Consider the following 13407-nt stretch of genomic DNA (forward strand, 5'->3'; position numbering starts at 1 on the left):
AATGTGACCTGAACATTGGCGAGTTCCCGAATGCAGATATTTATCTGAGGAAGAAGAGATTTGCTTAACTCCTGAATTGAATGAAAAGAGAGAACTATTTCTCAGTTAAATCAATAGAAGCCTTTGACTCCATCCAATATGAACATAGATTATTTAGTAAGACTTCATGGATATTCACGATAATCTTCATGCCCAGGATCCAGATAGTTGCAAATACTAAAGGGTCACAGATAACCAGATGGGAGTTGTTTCAGACGATCAACACTACCACAAAGGGATTCAATGCTATTAAGGAAGAGCTGAGACCCATATGACTGATGACTCTACAGAACATATATGCCCTGGCCATGATCACAGCTATGGATGAAGGTGTTTGTGCCAAAAGTGGAAAATCGTGTTGCACATTCATACCTTCTCATGACAATGAGAATGGCACCTTGAGAGAGGCCATATTGATGCTGACAAAGTTACACGCTCAGATGATAGACGGAGTCGAAGACATTGCTGATGATAGTTGGTTTGGAACAATATTCTCATGGGTTCCTGTTGGGCAGAATTCTCATTTATGGCTAATTTCCCTCACCTAGTGAGTCCCACAGCAGCCACACCACTCCATGAGACCCACTTTGTGTGTGTGTTACACAGCACCTTCAGTGCAGTGACACCGGGTTGTCTTCAAGACTTCCCCCTGACTCCATTTTTCTGGGGCTGACTACTGTCCGCCAGAAACTTTGTTTCGCTCCCTTAACATTAAGTCTTGGCTGATGGCAGTGGTCGCTACCCTAAATTTTCTAGTGCGATTATATTACATAAACGTGGTACTGTTTTAGGATATTGTGTTAGCCGCGAACATAAACCCACTTGACCAAATACATTTTATTTTGGCTCCGGTCGGGTTTAGTTGCTTTACTTTTCGCGCCAAACCAGGGTTGCCTTCCTTTGGCGTCTGGGTGTCTAGGTGGGCTGAATGTGAGGGAGGGGTTTAGTAACCCCCTGCACAGGGTCTCCTTGGAGACCCAGGTCGCAATTTGTGTCCATTGGCTGAGGTGGTTGTCCGGGCCGGACAACCCCCTGCTGAGTGATTGACAGCCAGGCTATGTGAATAGGGGAATTTGGCATACAAGGCAGGACACTTGGGCTGGAAGTCAGAGTCGCCACTGGAACTGCAAGAACCGAAGAGAAGCGGAGAAGAAGACAGCTGCTGCAACTCCCGAATCCTGGTGAAGCCCTGCTGCAGTCCTGAGCTATCTACCGTTCAACGACAGAGAAGATCCAGTCCGGAGTCTTCTTCCCTTGAGCCTGGTGGGACCAACCAGCTCACCTCCAACAGCCAGAGATTCCTCTCTGGGTTGAAATCGCTGCACACAGCTGTAGTGGACCAATGGCCTACGTAATAAATTATGAAACTTTTAGTATAACAAAAATACTACTCACTGTGTGTACTGTTCTTTGAGGCAATTTAATAACCCATGGAACAGGGCCCAGCTGTAGCAACAACTGGGCCATTGAACTATTTGATAAATGGTTCATCTGGGGGACCCCCCTCTGTGTGCTAGTTTCGCTACTCATTTGTCCCCTTGATGCCTTTGAGTATTTATACCTTATGTGGTCAAATTTGGACAGTGCTTGCTGTTTGTAGGGATATTAAGTTAATGTTTCATTTTTCCCCTTTTTGAGGGACCTCGGATGGGCTTTTGGTCATGAATAATGATTTTTAGAATGTAAACTAAGCGACATTGGCGAATAGAGGATGGGCCTCATTACGACCCTGGCGCTAAGTGAAAAACGATGGCGGTAAAAGGTTACCGCCATCGTTTTCCGCCAGGTCCGATCATGACCCGTGACCTTTAACTACGATGCCATTAGCGGCATCGTAGTTAACGCTGGCGCTAACTGCGCCAAGGGTGCGCGCACGCGACCGGCCACACCGTACTTAACGCCATGGCGGAAAGGTACGCAAATGCCGACCCAAGCGGACATGCACCTAACGCCATCACCCAGCCCGTTAAGTACCTTACCGCCATGGTGCAAATAACGCCATCGCGAACCAACCGTAAAGGGCCATGTTAAGTGAATACAGCTGCCACAGGTGCACAGAAACAGCACAGGTGAAGGCAATACAGACTCAGGGAAGCACAAAAAGAGCACACCCCACCCCTTCCCACACCCAGTCACACTCCACAATGATGCCAATACGACTAGCAATGTTGGGGCTGGAGGACCTGAAAGCAATGCATGTGCTACAACAGCAACAACTACAACAACAACAACAACAGGCAGCACAGAGGAGACGCAGGAGGAGAAGGAGGGCAAGGCAGGCCCAGCAAGCCCCACCAGCACAGCCAGTGCCACCACGCAGGCAGCCCCCAATCCCACGCATCAGAGCCAATCCATTCAACCTCACTGCTGAGCAGATCCACACCCTGTACCGTTTGGACCGGGACACCATCACCGCCATCGTAGACATGACACACAACGACATCGTCAGCATGATAGAAAGTCCAACCGCCATCCCCCCCCTACTGAAGGTAGTGTCTGTACTCCACTTCCTGGCCACAGGCACCTACCAGCACACAGTGGGGCACCTGCATGGCATTTCACAACCATTATTCTCACGAACACTCATCCAAGTGCTCGATGCCCTCCTCAAGCACACAGACGACCACATCTCATTACCACGGACTGCCCAGGAGATTGCAAACACCAAAGTGGGTTTCCATGCACTAGCCGGCATACCCGGTTGCATTGGTGCCATCGACTGCACCCATGTGGAATTGGTGGTTCCACGTGCCATGGAGGTACCGTACCGCAACCGGAAACAGTTCCACTCAATCAACGTGCAAATGGTCTGTGACTCCAACAAGATCATCACACATTGTTGTGCCCGATTCCCCGGATCAACCCATGATTCAATGGTCCTGAGGAACTCCACAATACCACGCTACATGGAGCGACATGCAGGCCCAAGATCCTGGCTACTCGGTGAGTCCAATGTCATGGAAGTGGGCAGGTGAATGACGTACCGATGCATACTCCACCTGGCAGAAAGGGGGGGGGGGATGATGCATACTCCACCTGGCAGAAAGAGGGGGGGGATGATGCATACTCCACCTGGCAGAAAGGGGGGGGGGATGATGCATACTCCACCTGGCAGAAAGAGGGGGGGGATGATGCATACTCCACCTGGCAGAAAGAGGGGGGGGGATGATGCATACTCCACCTGGCTGTGAGTAACACAGAGAACGGAGACAGCGGATGGGCACTCACAATGCACACAACCCCTCTGCATACATTGGGTGATGGCATGCAAAACAGGCCATGGGAGCCATGAGAATATACTGGTTGCATTGTGTGAATCATTCAGTGCATGTAGAAGTGAGCCAAAGTAACAGTTGGATGCGAGCCATGGCGGAACATCATGTTCCTGATCAGACGTCATGACTGACACATACATTCTCGCCTACATACAGGTGATGCAGGCTATCCCCTGAAGAGGTGGCTCCTTACACCAGTCCGGAACCCGCAGAACCAGCACGAGGAGGACTTCAACCGTGCACATACACGTACTCGTGTGGTCATAGAGCAGACATTCGGACTATTGAAGGCACGGTTCCGAAGCCTCAGCAGGTCTGGTGGCGCACTCCTGTATGGCCATGAGAAGGTGGCAAAGATCGTCATGGCATGTGTCATGCTACACAATATGTGCGTCAGACGGAATGTGCCCCTGCCCCCTGATGCAGAACTGCAACCACCTGACGATGAGGATGAGGAGGGTGCAGATGGGGCGGCACCCCATGGAGGAGGCGATGCACAGGAGGGGCGTGCAATGCGCCAAAGTATCATCGACCACTGCTTCTAGCACACACGGCTGGTGTTTATCACATGGAGACTGCACTTGGGGCACTGTGTGTCTCTGGGACATGCACACTGTGGACTGTACACCAATAAAGCACACATACGCAATGAAAATGTCCACACATTACTTTTTTGGAAAGAATAAAGTGTATTGAAACTATGAAATGTCGTGTCACACCCCCTCCCACCTCCCCCCTGCACACCCCAACACACCCCCTCCCAACTCCCCCCTGCACACCCCAACACACACCCTCTAGGTGTCAACAGATGCCTGTGACAGTGGCCACAGGCTGCTACAAGCCCCCTCTCCCGGCCCCCGGGGCACCCCTGGCTGTGGAGCGCAGGTTACGACCGGAACGTCGCACGGGGCTGCTCTGCGCAGAACTGGCAGTGGAGGATGTCCCTGGCTGCCCCTGTGCATGCACGTCCTGTCGTGTGTGGGTGAGGCCAGTGACCGCACGACGCAAGGCCGCAAGTTCTGCACAGATGTCCCTGGACATGGCCTGCATGGCATCCCTCAGGGTGGCAGTGCTCTGCGCCACTTCCGCCCTTAGTGTCTCAGTGGCCTGTTCAATGCTAGACCTAGCCCCCACACATTCCGCGGCATGCTCATCCAGCATTGCGGACAGTTGATGCTGCCGTTGAGTGATGTCCTGGAGGGACTGCTGGCCGTGCTGGCCCATGGCCAGTGCTGGTGGAGTGATGGAGGGGCTGCTCCCCTCCTGTGGAGTGTGGACAGGGCATGGGGTGGATGGCCACTCCTCTACCTCTGTGTGCCCCTGTGTGTGACCCTCATGGGGGCTGGCGTCTGAGAAACAGGGGGAATGTAGTAGGTCAGTGGGGCTTCTGACCTCGTGCTCCATGTCCGAGTCTGAACATGCAGCTGTTGCAGCTGTCTCCCCGATGTTGCTGCTGGCCGCTGACCCCCTGCCTCCTGTGGCAGGCAATGTCGGTGGAGGTGGAGCAGCTGCTGCTGGCCTGCTGCCAACAGGGGTGCTTGCCGGTGGGACCTCCGGTATGCCTGCAGTGGGACCTGCTTGTTGTGGGGTCTGCCTCACTGCAGCTGAGGTTGAGGGTGCAGGGCCGTTGTTGATGGCCTTCTTGGCTCTCTTTGGCGCAGGGGTGTCCTGGTCCTCTGGGTGTGAATCTGTGCCTGTGGTGGAGCAAAGGAGGGAGGGCGTTATTGATGGGTCTGCGTACTTTGGAATGAACTGTTTGACATTATTGTGGTCAGTGGATGAGGAAGATTTCAGGCAGTGCCATGCAGGTTGTCTCCTTTTGGTGTGGAATGTGGATGCAGGTATGCGGGTGCCAGCAGTGTATGCAGGGTGGTGCTCGCATGTGGCTATGGGCAGTGTTGATATGTGTTGCATTTACACTCTAGGGCAACCTTGTGCTACACATGATTGGACTGCTGTGACTATGGCATGTCTTGTTTGAGGCACCTACCTTCATCGCCTGATGTCGGAGCTCCCCTTTCCATCCCTCCGACGCCTTCAATGGATTCCATGGCAATCGTGGTTGCACAGATCTCCTCCCACGGTTGGAGTTTCAGGGGGGATTCCGACCCTCCACCGGTACCCATGGCAAGGTTGCGGTTTGCTGAGATGACGGCTCTGACCCGTATGCGTAGGTCATCCAAGCGCTTCCTGCACTGCTGTGGTGTGCGGGGTACGGTCCCCACCGCGCTGACGCGCTCAGCCACCAGGGCCCAGATGGCCTTCTTTTTCCCGATCGCTGTCCTGGTCATGTCCGGGGAGAAAACGACACCTGCGTTGTCTTGCAGGGTCTCCGCAAGCATGCAGAGTTCCTCCCGGCTGAATCTCTCCTGGCGCTGGCGGTCACATGCCTTTTTCACAGATTTAGGCATTTTCGGGTACTTGGATGGGTGGGTGGTTGGTTGGGACAGGTGTCAGGGTTGGGTCTGGTGTTGTTTGGTAGGATGGCGATGGATTGTGTTTTTCAAGATGGCCGACGGGCTGTTTCCCGTTCCGGCGCGATGACGCTATTTCCGGTTCGACTTTTTACGGCCGCTGCTAATTACGGCCGCCGCTACTTACGGTGGCCGCTACTTACGGTGGCGGAAGTGCACCTTGCTCGCTTAACGATGCCGGTGGGGGCCTTTTGCGCCATGGCGTTAATTGCATTACCGCCATGGCGTAATGCTCGTGCGCGATGGGTCGTAATGTGGCGCTCTTTACGCCATCGTCCCACGGCGTAAACGCTCATTACGCCATGGCGGTAATGACGGGCGATTAGCGCCAGGGTCGTAATGAGGCCCGATGTCTGTGATTCATTAGACAGACAGGGCCAGCAAGATAGTTTATTTGCTTGTGTTTTTCCTCAAAAATGATTATCACACTGTGTCACTTAAGATTTAATTGATTGATTCACAAAATGTTGATGTATATATGCATGCATTTTTCATATTGACTTATGTATTTATGTGTTGATTTTTCTACATAATTACAAATAGACCTAATTGGTCTTTTTTAAGCTTGTAACCGTAGGACCACATAATAAATTATTAAAGTTTTAGTATAACAAAAATACTACTCACTGTGTGTACTGTTCTTTGAGGCAATTTAATAACCCATAGAACAGGGCCCAGCTGTAGCAACAACTGGGTCATTGAACTATTTGATAAATGGTTCATCTGGGGGACCCCCCTCTGTGTGCTAGTTTCGCTACTCATTTGTCCCCTTGATGCCTTTGAGTATATATCCCTTATGTGGTAAGTAGTGGTCCGGATAGCCATCAGAAGAGCCCTCTCCTGTTTTAAAGGAGCACACTTTTTATTCATGGTTGCTTCGCTGCTGCTGGCTTCATCCCTGGGTAGTGCAGATCGCTCTAGACGTCCTCCTTCTTGTCCCCATGACTGAAGCTTCAGGAACCGTGAGTCTGCAGGAACTACCAGGAACAACTGGCTTAGCACCAGCTTTCTTCATACGAATAAGGTACTGTGTCCGTTTGGTCGTTCTCTCCGTCCGAACTTGAAGAGTCGGGATAAACCCTTTTCCTTTCCGAAAGCTTGTCCTTTCTTCCTTCCCTCTTATAACTTTTGCTTCCCTTTGACAACATCCAAGTACTCCTGGCAATCGTTAATCATGAACTATTCTAACCGTGTGATCCTCGACAACAGGATTTCTGTTCCATTTGACACTGGTGCAGGCCTATTGACTTTTATCTACCTTTTAGAAAGTGTCCTCTGTTTCTATTTGTCTTGACAAAAGTATTGCCTATGATTTGTAGCCCCTATTCCCTTGCTTTAATTCTTTGTGCTAAGTGTGTTGGACTTTGGGTGCATTTCTTCCCGCGGGTACGCTTTCATTTCGTAAGACCGAACTGTCATTACTGTAAAAAAGTGATCACGTATTAATCCCCGGTAACGTCTTTCTTTCGAAACTCTGGTCTGTCAAAGTTTAATGTACTTACCTTGAATTGATCTAACCAAGAGGAATCGGTTGTGTGTAGTATATTTTAAGTGTGGTTTTATTTACTAGAAGTGAAGTGTTTTGTGAATAGATGGTTTAAAAATAAATGTACTTATATATTTTTTAACCAGAAACCTTGTGTCAGTGTTTGTTTGAGTCACAGTAATTGTAGTCCTTAGGGTAATCTCTACTACTGCTCATTTGCTCTTGAGATAGGTCTGGCTGCTCAGCCATTGCTACCACTTTACTGTGCAGTACAGGCTTTTGCCAAAGGTGAAATTGTACTACCACTTGTAGTCTTAATTGTGTGCAGTGGTCCCTAAGGGCACTGCATTTGATTCTGCCTAACAGTTCCACAATGGGTGGCAGATATATTAAAGTTTCTTGGAGCCCTGATAGTGATGGTATGGCTTAGATTCTGTGTGATCAGGATAATAATCTCATAATGCATGAAGACTGCAAAGAAAGGTGTAGGAATGAAGAAAATGATTGATGTTGAATCAGGATGGAAGACTAAAGAGCTAACAGATGAAGACATTCGAAACTACATAAAGGCCAGTATTCATGAACCCGAGGGAAAGAAGTTCCTGTATCCGAAGAACCACAAAGAATATGTTGTAAGATGTATCTACTGCATGCTCATGTCCTGGAGTACTGATGAGCATGTGAAATCAGCGAGATGCCTGAAAGGAGTCATAAAGATATGGGTCCAAAAGAAGCATTTCTTCAGACGAGGATGTTTAGATGTGAAGGTTGATGAGAGAAAGGTTGATGAATCGCCCAGAGGGGGGAGTGTAGAGGTGGAGCCCAGTACCCCCAACCAAAGCTCCTCCTCCATGCTGCCTATATGTTGGAGCCAGAGTGTGAGACACGTGCAGTGCCAGTGAAATTACCTATACCAAAGAGAATCCTGGAGGTAGGATTCCCATTGAAAAAGCCATACATGCATTCACGTCAATATGAAATACCGGAGGAAGTGTGAAAACTCAGCAAAAGAGAAGATTGGTGATGTCATGAAAAAGCAGAGCTGACACACCCAGAAGAGATGCGGAGACAGAGAACATAAATATTCTATAGACTCTAAAGAGGAGGTGTTAAAGATGAGCAACATTTCGGGCTTGAGGTGAAGATGCTCATGCTACAGAAGTAATGAAGAAGATATCAAATCATTTTATAATTGTTCAGATGCAGTAATGCAAGTAGACAAAGTATTCTTAAAGGTTGGCTATGTAGTAAATAGATTGCGCCGATGCGCCAACGTCTATAAATAGGAAATGTAAGGACTATGGATGATTCCACAACGTACTTCAGCATAGCTGGATCCCGTGAGCAGAAATACTAGTTTGCCACAGATAGAAATTGAAAACTTAACCATGGAGGTGAATCAACGAAAGGCTTGGTTGGCCCAAGACCAAGAAGTCAAGGCCAAAGTAGGCCTGAAAGTTCGAGCAGTGGTTACAGAACGTGAGAAAAGAACAAAACTCCTGTCTTAGGTGTGATAGGAGAACATTGAAGAAATCTGAGGTTCCTCATTTAATACTATTTTAAATACAGCAAGACTCGAAAACATGGTCTGCAGTCATGTGGTCAGATGGAAATAGACAGTGGGACAAGCGGTATCACAACCAAGAAGACAGAGTATGCCTATACTCCCTCATATTCTCCAGTACAGAGAACATTTCCAAGCCCAAGTTCAAAGCTTTAATTGACTATCAGGTTGCAAGAGTGATGATAGATGACAGGCTAATTGGTGGGAAGCTATGGTTATGACCAGCCCAACATCACCATTGTGCCAGCCTGTGTGCTGCTTACGTGTGTGGAATATTACAAGGGGGTACAAGGGTTCCAACCAATTATAGAGGACCACGTAATAAAGAGCCCTATAATTTGTATAGCCAATGGGACATCATGTATTTGATGATGTTCAAAGGAACCTGCACTATAGGTGGGCTTAGTTGCCCCACCTGATGTTAGAGATCCAATCACCTGGGGAGGTGCTGTTGAGCAGCCCAGAAAATGGCTGTCTAGCCTGAGAGCTCCGTGGACTGCCAGCCCTTATCTGCTTATATCGGCGGTTATCTCTGGAATCCCTGGCCATCCTTCCACAGACTGCTATCTACCACCTTACTGTGCACTCATCTGCTATTTCAGGAAAAATCAGTGGTGGAGACCCGAGTTGCAGCCCCCTGAAAATCTGGCCCCCTGTGTGGCCTGGGCCACGTGGTGCCGCGGTTGGGCCTGGCTGCTGCCCCAACCGCGCTTGACCTGGGCGCTCTCACGCCGAAGCACGCCGTGGCTGCACCCAGAACCAGTGAGCTGCGGAGTACACACTGGAGCGGGCCGCCGCCCGCATTTGCCTGCCTGGAGGCCCGCACTTCTTTCCTGCCCCTGACACCGGGGTCCCTGGACGCACGCCCCCCTGTGCGGTTTGGGCCGTGTGGTGCCCCAGCTGGTCCGTCCGCGGCCTCACCTGCATTCCACCTGGTGCGGGCTCTCGCCGGCTCTCGCCGCCTCTGCTCTTCGCTCCTGTGACCTGCTGATTGCACCCTGGAGTGATGTCGCCGGCTGGGCCCACCTGCCTCTGAGCCCACGCCCCCTCGCTGATCCTGCCACTGGGGCTGTGCCGGTCTGACGGCCGCGGCGCTGCGCGAGGGCTGCTGGAGCCTCTTGCGACCATGCCTCGCGTGCTGCTGCGAGGACGCGACCCCGGAGTTCGGCCCACTGTCTGCCCTGGGCCCTCCCACCAAGGGGGTGGTGCCAGGGCCATACCTACGTCTGGGGCCTCTACACGGACTGGCCCGGATCCAGATGCCCTGCAGCGCTCTCTCTGCCCTATGCTCCTCCACACTGCCTACAGTCACATACTGAGCCGTCAACATTGGTGTGGAGAGCCACTGTGTGGCGCGGCCCTCCCTAGACACCATCTCTGAGCACCCACATTGTGACTGGGGGGCCAGTGGGGCGCTGCTTGGATATGTGCGTGGCTGCCCTGCTGGCCGTGAGGTAGGTGCTGGGGACATGGATGTGTGCTGCTGTTGGTTGTCCCCCAGGTTCCCCCTGGATCCTGTTGATTCTGCCACATCAATACCCACCCACCATTACGGGACTTGAGGCACCCACCACCTGCTAACCTTGCGTGGGGCCACTTTAAGACTGCAGTGACCACCCTGGGCTGGTGTGCGAGGTCCTTGGTGGACGTGCCAGGCCCCAATCCTCCAGTGCTCTGGGCTCGGGGTACACAGAAACAGTTTCATCTTCTTTCCTGGAGAGCCAGCTGCCGCTCCTGCATACGCGGCTCCCTGCAGTGTCTCCGCCGACCACAAAGCATCTTGCTGTCTAGGTGGTGGGTTGAGGCTGTCCTTAATTATCCTTGACTCCCATACATGTTACCATCACCTGACCTAGAAATCCCGGCCTTGTATGTAACACAACACTGGAGCGCCTGCTACTTCTGTAAGACAGTGCACAACCAGCAAATCAACCTAATACCTGCCACGATATACCTGCACCTCCACTTTGCCACGTGCCTCACCATCACCCGGTCCTCACCAGTGTAGCTGTCTTACTACAATACTTGGACTCCTACCAGCAGCGAACACCCTACATTTATCCACATTGCCATGTCTAGCAGATCCTGGGGCGCTAGTAAAACGGTGGCCATGGAAAAATTTGCCAAAGCAATGCCTAAATCAGATCAGGGACACACATCTTCTAATCAAGATGACCTCGCTCGACTTCCACCGACCTCGGCGCCCGACCTTGCTGCGATACTAGAATCCATGACCAAGAATTTTTCATCCTTCCATGAGAAACTTGACGATATTAATGCCAATGTTGCGTCGCTCAAATCTCAATTAGACCACGCTGGCGCCAGGATCACTGAGGCCGAGACAGGGATAAGCGCCAATGAAGACAACATAGATACCCTCCAAGACACTGTCGGCTCCCTCAGCCAAGACATGAAATTGGTTAAGGCCAAATGCGACGATCTAGAATCGAGATCGCGTAGGAAGAATATACGCATCATCGGAGTTCCTGAGAATGTACTCAAGGGTCGCATGGAGTTGGCGGTGTTGGGCCTGTTAAAAGAGCTTCTTGACAACCCCGCTCTGTCTCCCTTCTTTATAGTGGAGCACGCTCACCGCGCCCTGTCATCGCGCCCCGCACCTGGAGACTTCCCCAGGCCCATCATTGCTAAAATACATAATTACAGAGACATGGACCTTATCCTTCACTCAGCACGGGGCTCTCAGACAATCAGAATCTTCCCTGACTTGTCTGTGGCGGTACAGCAAGAAAGACGCCAGTTTTTAGGGGTCAAGAAGTTGCTACGAGAACGAAGCATCCTCTATGCAATATTGTTTCCAGCACGGCTGAAGTTTACATTCAAAGGGAAGCTATACTTCTTTGCGGTCCCCGAAGAAGCAGTAAAGTTTATAGAAGCTCAGATACTGATCAATGACTCTCCTGGGAACCACATGGAAACGGATAATGACTGATCCGGGTACTAGCTGCCTCTGAAGTCTCTGACAGGCGAATAACTACTACTCTTACCATTTGTTCTCTCATGCTGCATAAGGCCACCCCGTGACACCTAGCTCAACCACAAAGCGACACTGCCTCAAACTCCTATACTTTGTGTCACTTTCCAGCTCGGAGGATCGCAACAACAGGGTCTGAGTTACTTTTGCAGCATCTCTATCCGCTGGCCCATATGTCTTTTTCAGGGAAAACTATGATCAAGAGACCTTCAAACCCGAATTCACGTACCCTTGCGGTACCTCAATGCTCCTCTTTACCTTGTGTAACTGGCAACACAGCAACGGCGAACCCCACTCCGGTTGCAAACTTATGTTTGAATGTTTGGTTGGTGTGAGCCCCTGTTGGGCCAACAGAGTGACCGGTCCACGCTGGGATCGGGCTGCTGACACACATTGTTGGTGCGATGGTTGTTATGGGCGGGTGTGGGAGGGGATGGGCGCCGCTGGGTATTACTGGACAGCGAGGGAGGTGGGAGGAGGGATTTTGGGGAGTTATATAACGAAAGGCAGAGGCAGACCATCAGCATGCACTATGCTGGCATATCTAAATAGTGACCACGCAAACAGCAAATGCATGCCAAGATAGGTGAGCTGGGATGTCCCATAAACAAGTGAAATGCCCACTACCATAATGTCCTGGAATGTCCGGGGCCTGAGCAACCACACTAAGGCTTGCAGGATTATGGTTTACACCAGCAGACATGGCTGCAAAATACTGTTATTACAAGAGACGCACTTCAATGGCCGCCTGGCAGGGAGCATGGCACCATCATGGGGCCCTACCAGATACTACACTTCCTACTCTACTCAAGCCAGGGGCGTGCTGACAATGATCCACAGATCCATTAAATTCACATTACACAAGAGCTACATAGATCCCGATGGACGATATGTTATCCTGCATTGCACCATAGTAAACCGTGAGTATCTTCTCGTAAACTCCTATGGTCCCAATGTAGATTCCCCTAAGTTTGTGGATACTGTAGCGGCCATAGTGCTGGGTTATGTGGGAATCCAGATTATTTGGGGGGACATGAACCGCATATTGGGCACTGACCTGGACAGGACCGGGACTGCCATCCGGCCCCTGTCCGGCGCCCCACGCAGGTTACTTAGTCACGGTGCAAAACTGAATATCCGTGACGTCTGGAGGAGACTATATCCCAACGGCGCGAGTATACCTTTTACTCCTCTGTACATGATAGTGATGGGCAGGCTGGCGGGGGCACAGATTCTGACTCGTACACTATCTGACCATACCCCAATCATCATAGCAGTAGAACTGGGAGTGCCTGTCCCAACATTTAGCACATGGCATTTTAAATCTGCGGTACTTAAGGACATCGTCTTCAGGGCCGAGATACTGGCTGACATCGAGTCCTTCTCCATGCATAACACCCCCTAGGCCACTTCCATTGGTGTCAGGTGGGAAGCCTTCAAAGCATACATCAGGGGGATGTCCATATCCAGGGAAGCGGGAGTTCTAAAAACGATAAGGGCCGCCCTCAGTCGATCTGAAACCAAACTACGGGAGCTCGAACTGCAGTGCTCGACCGCAGCTGACCCCACCAAACTCG

The sequence above is a fragment of the Ambystoma mexicanum genome, chromosome 3q, assembly GCF_040938575.1.
Source record: "Ambystoma mexicanum isolate Mex_15411 chromosome 3q, UKY_AmexF1_1, whole genome shotgun sequence".
Classification (NCBI taxonomy): Eukaryota; Metazoa; Chordata; class Amphibia; order Caudata; family Ambystomatidae; genus Ambystoma; species Ambystoma mexicanum.